The sequence below is a fragment of the Sinocyclocheilus grahami genome, unplaced genomic scaffold (genome assembly GCF_001515645.1).
Source record: "Sinocyclocheilus grahami isolate Dianchi unplaced genomic scaffold, SAMN03320097.WGS_v1.1 scaffold666.1, whole genome shotgun sequence".
NCBI classification, from domain to species: Eukaryota; Metazoa; Chordata; class Actinopteri; order Cypriniformes; family Cyprinidae; genus Sinocyclocheilus; species Sinocyclocheilus grahami.
In genome coordinates, this window is record NW_015505845.1 from 80,947 (window position 1) to 90,879 (window position 9,933).

Genomic DNA, 9,933 nt, shown 5'->3' on the forward strand with positions numbered 1-9,933 from the left:
TGGATCGCGTGAAGCAGATGGCTGCCCCTCTTTCCTCGAAAAGAGAGACAAACGAGATTTTTTATTTATTATTTTTTTTCTCTTGGAAAAAACGCTCGCAGTGCACGCCGATTGCCCCCTCGGAGACATCGCGTGTGTGCTCTTTGCCCAAACAAAAACAACGCATAGATCGTGTGTGTCATCAGATGTTAAACAACGTCAACACGGATGCACACATCCTTAAATGCTTTGCTAGTGCTCGCCATAATGAGATAAATAGAGATCGCTCTTACCACAGAAATGCACGCTTCAAACAAAACAGTCAATGAAGACGAAGAAGGGAATGATGTGTAGCTCCCGGCGCCTATTTATACTATAGTCGCACCAGTAGTGACGTCATGGCTGTCGCCGGCCAACGAGTTGGTGTTTTTTCAATGTATGCTTCAGACACGGGTCACAACGAGGCGTCCCCCATAGCGACCCCTAGAGGACGTAGTTTGAAGTTCATAATCTTCATAATCTTCCAGGAGGAGGCGCGTTTGGAACGTCAGAAATATAGTGGTTTCCCCAAAGCAGCGCTGGGCTCAAAAATGCTACTTTATCAGATAAAATGTAAATGCCATCGAAACTTTTCTGAAAACAGTCAGTTTCCTTCAGAGATTCATTCATATAAAAACTTGAATTAGAGAGAATGAGAAAAGTGTGGAAAAAATATGATGAGTAAAGTGATGAGTTACCAGCGTAAGCCTGTGTGCCTGGGCTCATACACTCTCCAAAGGCTGTCTAATTCTAAACTTTAAAATACATTTATTTCTAGTTATTTTAACTACAAATTTCAATCAAACTGAAAAAAAGGAAAAGGAAATTATACATTTACACACCTAAGGATTATATCAACCAAAAAAGTAAGGTCCTTCTCATAAATGAGTAAACATTTAAAACAATAAACAATATACATAATACGCATAATACGCACGGTTGCTCAGTATTTAATTACAGCTTCAGTCTTCAGATGCATGATATTTTAATTTCCTTAAACCAGGATACACAAGAAACACGTTCAACGTGGACACGCAGACAGTTGTCGTCGTAATAAACACCGTAAACAGCAATCGTTCGCTTAATGCACATCTTGTATATGAAAAGCATTTTAGGGGGCCCTTGGCTTTTGGGGGCCCAAGGCGGTCACCTACCTTTGCCTAATAGGTAAGTTCGGCCCTGCTCTTAACCCCACCCCGGACCTCACTAATTTTCAAACCCTGGCTATATGGCCATGTTGATATTTGATATAGTTAAGTAATGGGCCTATCACACAATATTCTGAATATTAGCGTGTGAGCGTGATCGCAAATTAGATATTACTTTTATACAACAGTTCAAAAAACGAGTTTACATCTCACAATTCTGACTTTTTTCTCAGAACTATGAGATATAAACTCACAATTGCAAGTTATAAAGTCAGTATTGTGAGATATAAACTCAGAATTGCGAAATGTAAATTTCAAACAATTCGCTTCTTTTGTTTTTTGTTTTTTTTTCCACAACGGAAGAAAACATAATAAACACCGTAAACAGCAATCGTTTGCTTAATGCACATCTTGTATATGAAAAGCATTTTAGGGGGCCCTTGGCTTTTGGGGGCCCTTGGCTTTTGGGGGCCCAAGGCGGTCACCTACCTTTGCCTAATAGGTAAGTTCGGCCCTGCTCTTAACCCCACCCCGGACCTCACTAATTTTCAAACCCTGGCTATATGGCCATGTTGATATTTGATATAGTTAAGTAATGGGCCTATCACACAATATTCTGAATATTAGCGTGTGAGCGTGATCGCAAATTAGATATTACTTTTATACAACAGTTCAAAAAACGAGTTTACATCTCACAATTCTGACTTTTTTCTCAGAACTATGAGATATAAACTCACAATTGCAAGTTATAAAGTCAGTATTGTGAGATATAAACTCAATTCTGAGAAATAAAGTCATAACTGTGAGTTTGTATTACTCTATTCTGAGGGAAGAAAAAATCTGAATTGCGAGATGTAAACTTGCAATTGCGAGAAAAGGTCAGAATTCTGAGATAAAAACTTGCAATTACCTTTTTTTTTATTTATTTTTTTATTGTTTTATTCAGCAGAAACGGGCTTCCATATAAATCAGCCAAAGTACCAGCACAAAAATGTTAAAAAGGTGTTTGTTAGGCTATAAGATACTACTGTAACACCTACACCCCACAGTTTTGTTTGAGGCAAAAGTTTCAAAACAATATGCAACCAAAAACAAAATAAAAAAGTATAGTAAGAAGATGCCTGTTTTGTGACATGTATTGTCCTTAAAATACGTTTCATTTGCATTGAGGTTACATTGTGCTGTTGGGACTTGGAAGTAATTTTTCTCTGGCATGTCATTACATTTCCTTAGCTTTTGCCCATCCTTTTCAGTTTTTCTATGCTAAGAGTAGTCTCAGTTCACGAATTCGCCTGCCCATTCAGCCCTGCCAGGTAATGGTAAAACGAACTTGGCTTGCTGTCCGTGAAGGAGGCTCGAAACCCGAGGCTCGACTTGAGCTCCGAGTAAGAAAACCCCCCTATATTGATACGGTGTGGATGAAAGAGAAGGGATTTAAAGGAGGAGAAGGGGTGGTGGAGGGATGCCGGAAGAATATTCGCTTTGACGGAACAATGACTGTTGCTTATATACGGTCGAAACGATGATTGGCAGAACTGGTTGATTAGGCTCCTCCCGAACCTGCGTTGAGTACTTCATAAATACCCACATTTATGAATTTTTATTCCTTTAATAAAGCACTCACAACAAACTGAAAACTGGCTGCACACATTTCAGGGTAATAATATACTGGGCAGAATTGGATGTTCGCTCTTGAGATCACGCAAATAGTCTTGCTGGGTATTTCTACAGCTTCTGTCCCGTCTGTCCTAGCCTTTTGAAACGCTAAAATTTTCCTTGAAATGATGCATTTTCCTTGATAATATTTCAGCAATAAAGAGGGCGTTCTGTATTCTCCCTTGGCTATTTAAAATCAGAACAAGAGATGTCAGATTTATGAATATACGACTGTTCTGAATCAACAAAGCATTCTACTTCTACTCAAATCATATTGAAATTGGTGACTTGTAACTTGTAATGGAGTCATTTTTGCCATAATCTATCTGTACTTTTACACAAGTATGCTTATCGTGTACTCTTTACACCTCTGGTTTAGAGTCTAGCTGAGTAGCTTGTCCAACACTGACAGTCTTATATTCTTATTTTCTGTTCATTAGAGAATAAACAGTTAAAGCTAATCTTTTTAAAGGTCACACCCCACTGCTGTTTGCACCCTAATAGTCTGGTAAAATTGGAGAAATGCAGTTTGGGTCCCACAGGAGAGGACTGTGGATTAGAGCATGAGTATTGGTATGGGTTAAGTCAAGTGCTAACAAATACTGTCTTCAGAGTCTGTTGTAAAATACATGTAGGGTGAGGACAGGGAGACAGTGTTGGTCACACCCACACAAATGTTATACATGACTTCATATAGACAAAAGTCAGCAGTGCTAGGTCAGATGAACAGCATATCCTTATATTGTAATCATTATGATCACAAACTGTAATCATTGCCTAATGTTACAAGTCCCAAGGCATGGAACGTGAGGACAGATTAAATGACCTGAATAAATGCAAGAAATGGAGACATGTTAACAGGTTAGTTTAGCGTCACTCGTCAATCGGCGTTGTCAGCTGCCTCTCCCAGCGCCCGTTCTGTTGTACAGTGAAAAACAAAGTATAACAAAGAATATGGTGATGTTCTCTGCTTTCTTGGCATGTTTGTGGCTGCCAAGTTTCAGCTATAGAAGCACGCAACATCCGGTAGGTGACGCTTGCTCGCTCTCATTGGGTATTGCGGGAATCACGTCAGAGACAGCCCGATCAAGAGTCGGAAATATCAAACATGTTTGATATTTACGATTTGAGTTCGGCGACGCTCCGTCTCGATCGGGAGCAGTTAAATAATCGTAATGACACCACAAAATAGAGGATTTTTTGGACAAAAAGTCTTTGCGACAAGCCTCAAATCGGGCCATGCCCCCCCGATCTTTCAGAAATGCAAATCGGCCTTAAAATCGGCCTTAAAATCCTCTAGTGTGCAGCCAGCGTAACCCTATATTTAAACACACCTGAACCAGCTAATCAAGCTCTTGGGTATACTTGAAACTTCCCTACAGGTGTGTTGAGGTAAGTTGGAGTTAAACTCTGCAGAACACCGGCCCTTCAGGATCAAGTGGCTTAGATCATGACAAGACTTTAAGACAAACATTAACTTTACTTTAATAATAACTAATATTAAATAAAAATTTGAACAAGCCTGTTTTTCTCTTTTAGTCTGAAACTGTGAAGACTGTAGTAATCAAAACCTGTAGTAATGTCTCGTTTACGTACGTAACCCTCGTTCCCTGAAGGAGGGAACGGAGGCGTCATGTCGGTGCCCGACGAATTGGGATCTCACTTAGAGAGACCAATCCACTTCGAGTGTAAACTAAATGAGCCAATGCACATTGGCATGCGATGATTGCATCCAGCTGTCGCTGATCACAGCGTGAGCATAAAAAGGCAGCAGCCGTGGCGATGAGACGTGACGTCTCCGTTCCCTCCTTCAGGGAACGAGGGTTACATAACAGAGACATTCCCTTTCAGTCGGTGACCGACGAATTGGGATCCCTACCAAAGCGCCATAGATGCTGCCCCTTCCAGTGTCCTGTGTGAGCCTCCTGCACCCCTTTTTGGTGTAGGCCGGGGCTCGCAACAAGAAGACCAGTCACTGTTGTCGTAGCACTACCCACTCAGTGAGATTGGATAACACTGGGAAAACGTACCCGTACCACTTGGAACAGGAACGTTGCAGAAGCCCCATCCTTCCCGAAGGAGGTTTTGGAAGCACTTACACATATGAACAACCGTTTAGGTGCATATGGAAGATTAGAGGTGATTGTAACTCTCTTGGAAAATGGCAGAAGTCTGCCGGGTAAACACGGGCTCTGAGGCTGTGGACTTTACACATATGGGAACCACTTAGGTCTCTACATATGGAACCCAGCCCTTTACCAGTTCTCACGGATTCATCGAGTGAGGGCCTGGCACCAGATGCTTCGCCACGTCTGGCTGCCGAGGGGATGGAGGAGCTTGACAGGGTCTACAGTACATACTCTCTGGAGTGGTTTTAGCAAGCCGACACTAAACCGGGGCCTCTCAGTGCTTCTACCTGTTTGAGGTGAGAACACAGGAGGATACCGGCTCCACACGAAGGCTATAGAATCTAGCGAACGTATTAGGGGTCGCCCAGCCCACAGCTCTACAGATATCTGCCAGCGAGGTGCCACGAGCCAGCGCCCAGGAGGATGCAACACTCCTAGTAGAGTGAGCTCGCATCCTGAACGGGCAGGGCACACCCTGTGCCTGATAAGCCAGGGTGATGGCATCCGATATCCAGTGGGCCATCCTCTGCTTAGAGACGGCATTGCCCTTCTGCCGGCCTCCGTGACAGACAAAGAGCTGGTCTGAGGTCCTAAAGCTTTGTGTCCGGTCTACGTACCATCTCAAGGCTCGGACGGGACAAAGCAAAGCTAGGGCTTCTCTCTCATCTGCTCTCTCTCTCTCTCTCTAGAAACATGTTAGCAGCATGCTAATTCATGCTAGCAATGTACTATAATCATATTAGCCATGTACAAACCTACACAAAATACTAGCAACATATTAAAACATGTTAGAAACATGAGAATTCATGTTAGCAACATGATAAATGTTCGGACAGCATACTAAACATGTTAGAAACATGCTGATTCATGCTAAAAACATGTTAAAGTATACAAGCAACATGTTTTAGGCTAACAGTGTGTTAAACATGTTAGAAATAAGCTAGCAAGATACTAATTAATGCTAGCAACATGGTAAAACATGTTAGCCATGTCTGAAATACTGTATGCTAACGATGTTCTTAAAAAAAAAAAAAACTAAAACACCTGTCTGACTTTTTTATTATAAGGAATTAATATAGATAAATATATATAGCATATGATATTATAATATATTATAATATTATTATAGTAAATTATATATATATATATAGAGAGAGAGAGAGAGAGAGAGAGATCGAGAGAGAGTACATAATTACACATTAACTATAATAAACAGTTTTATGTTTTCATAAATTACTGTATATTCTATTAAAAATATGTCAGAATTGACTAATAAATTCCAGAAGCTCAAAAAAAAAAAACTTTAAGTTCAAATCATATCAGTCGTATCAATATTGATTTGTCCTGCCAAGTAACACTTCCTCATTAAATTTAGTGCTTAGTTTTTTTTCACAATTTCCATTTATGCCCTTCACTGAAAATTGTGGTGGCTGCTGACACTAAATTTGGAAGCGATTCATTTGGAAAATGAAATGAAATATTTTGGCCTTTGGATCAATGTTGTTACGGAAGAGGTCTGACACAATAGGTTAGTGATATACAAAACAGTTTATTAGGTCACAGTGAGTACTGGTGTTGAGTCCGGAGGAAGTGAGGGTGAGGGAAAGGTCTATGAGAGTGCAGAGGATATGGAGAGTGGAGTAATCCGAGTCTTTTGCTTGATTGAGGCTGGAAGGGATCCGGGAACTAGGAGATACAGGAGACACTTGGAGATGAGGAGACACTAGGAGGAACACAGGAGGTAAGTAATGCAAGAAGTATTCAAAGGAATTCAGTAGCAAAGTCATTGAGTCCTCTACGTGTAAACGAGACCGGACCGTGAGGGTGTCTGAGGTGTGTGCTTTTATGCAGTGCTTGATTGGTGACAGGTGCAGGTGCTCAGAGCTCAGGTGAGAGGGATTGTTGTGATGATTGGGTGGTGAGTCTGGCCGATCTGTGACAAATGTAGCCAAATTTACCTAAGTTCTATTTTACTTCACCATAAATGCTCGTCAGTACATTATAGTACTGTCTTTGATCATATTTCAAATACAGAAGAATTATGAAATTATATATAAATATGTACTTACATACTGCTTAAATAGCCAAACAAAACACTTAGCTAATTGCATTTAAAATGAATTTAAACTGTAAAAATGTTTAATTATTAAACGCAAGTAAATATATTAAATATATAATACAAAAAATTTAATTAAGGTGGTTCTTATATATTTTAAAGTATGTGTTAATAAAGAATAACAATTTGGTCCCTCAGTAAATTCTCTTTGCCACCTTGAAGAATTCTCAGTTACTTAAAGTGTAGATAAACGGCCGGGAAGTAAGAAAACACACAGTCAAATGTATCCTCAATACTTCAATTTATTCATAGAAATACAGATATTATATAGGCATATGTCGAGGGGAGTTTCATCCTCTTAACCAATGAGGATATGAATAACATACACGTAGGATCTTTGGCCAAGAACATGTGTTTATATAAAATGGCCACATGTACAGAAAAACATGGACATATTAGGAATAGACTTTTGCGAAGAATGCTGAACTGTCTTCATGGTTTCATCACGAACTCCTTTACCCTTGTAGTCCTAACATTCATGTCTTTATTGGGGCCTTTAAACCAAGAGAATCTAATGTATACATTTAAGCATGCATACTTCGCATATAAGACATATTTAAAACATAATTAATATCAGGAGAGAGAGATGGATACAGAAGGAGGAATTCAGAGAGAATGTGTTGTATATATAAGAATGAGAGAGAGGGAGAAAAAGGAGGGGTAAGACATGTCTGGACTCAACAGAAAGACAGAGAGTGTTTTCTAACAGTATGTTAGCCTACATTATATAAAAATGTGCTAGAGTATATGCTAAAGTCGTGGTTTTCAGAGTGAAAAATACTTGAAATATCACCAAGAAGGCAAAAGTCAAGGTTTCCTCCTCCTTCCAGGGTTTGTATAATTCATATTCGTCTTGAATGACGCTGCAGTTACAGGAGACTGCTAAGCTATGGTGGCGTTTGGTTAGGGCATTGTTTGTAAGTGTGTATTCAGAATAAAGCTCATGTAAGATGTTGTCGAGCAGCCTGGTTCTGTGCGTGTAAAGGCAGGCTTGTTATGAATATCAAGTTACAGAAAATGGTTCAAGTGTTTAGTTCCATATCAGTTATAAAATCCTTAATAAAGGAACATATAGGCCTAACTCGTTAATTTCAAGTTTGTTTGGTATGTTTCATCTGTTTTTATTGTAGCATACTGCAGTTTGGTCTACAATGTAGTGAACTTTGGACTGTTCAAAGAAGATTCAGTCCAAACAACATTGGACCCCATTGACTTTCACTGTATTTTTCAAAATACCTTCTTTAGAAGAAAGAAAGCCCTACAGAGGTTTGTAATGCCATGAGGGTGCAAATAATGACAGAACTGTAATGTTTCATTCCTTTAATGGTCTAGTCCTTCAGTATCAAGAGGGAGCCGAAGTTTTTTTTCTGGCTCGTAATCTTTGAAATAGCCTTCCTGATGGGATTCTTCTGTTTCTGTCACGACAGAAGACTCATCCATTTATCCTGGTATACATCTATCATTGTCAGGCTGTTTATTTATTCAGTTGGTAGTGTTATTTAGGGATTTGTGTTTTAAATGTGTGGTGTTTGCTAAGGCAAGCTTTGCTCTTTTATGGGGATATGAAAAGAACAGAGCCCTAATCCTCAGCATTAAGCTTTGGCACAATATTCCCACTCACACTGTTTGTGCTCCAGACAATGGTCTCTTAGTTCTTTAGGGAAGGTGGGCCATTAAGTCACTTACAGTACAATTTCCATATGTATACACTGTATAGACTTATTCAAACATTTGCTGGTAGCCATCGACTTCCATAATATACTTTTTTTCCTTACTAGGGAATAGGGTTGCAAAAAGGAGGACATTTTCCAGTAAATTTCAGAAACATTCCAGAAATTTTGGAAACTTTGCAGGATTTTTTGGAATATTCCAGGGATTTTTGGAAAATTTCCAGAAATGTTCCACCCCTTTGCAACCCTACTAGGAAAGTCAATGGCTACCAGCAACTGTTTTCTTACCAACATTCTTTAAAATATCTTCTTTTCTTCGGCACAACCTTTAGCGTTCTCTCATTTTTTATGTGTAAATTCATTTGGGGTTTAGAGAATTTATATGTGTTTTTACACATTAATTTCACATGTCTAGTATAAATGTGTTCTTGTTTGTATACACTTTTTTATTTACCTTGAAAGAATGCAAGTGAAATGTGACAACATGCCCCATATGGACAAGTTGTAGCAGGTTGTAACATGTGAGGGTTACATTATAACACAGGTTACATTATAACATGACCAAACACAACTGTATGGCATAGTTCAAAACAATGTGAGCAAATAAATGAAGAAACACATTTAGAGACATTCAAAACACAGCTCTCGCAGAACAAGAGCCAGTAAGAATGCTTAAAATTTCTTGAAATAATAATTTCTGATTATTGAAGTTCTTTCTCTCAGTCTTTATTCACCTCTTAATCATGGTTTCCCAACAGAATTCATAAAAGTTATTTCATAATTCATAAAACTCCATGGAATAACAGCTCTGATAGCTGGGCATGTTGTAACACCTGTGATCTGATCTGCTAAATAACAGATTGGAACAATTTCAAATTAAGAACTACTGTAAGGATCCACCCGCCAGCCCAAAAAGCGGAATCCAGCGGCCTGGTTGAAGGTTTAATGCGTATCCGGTCTTTTACTTGCGCTTCTGAATTTATCAGGACTTAGTTTCAATTTTGTCTAGCTCCGTGTTCAATCTGACTCCAATTTCACGTGATCAGTTTTTAACTAGAAATATTGCTTTGAAATATTGCCTAACTTTAATGATCACAAATATTAATTTAGATATTCGATTATTCCTGACTCACTATACTTTCACTTATCCGTTCACTGGGGACCTAATGTCTCTTTCAAGTCTCACGCTGGCCTTA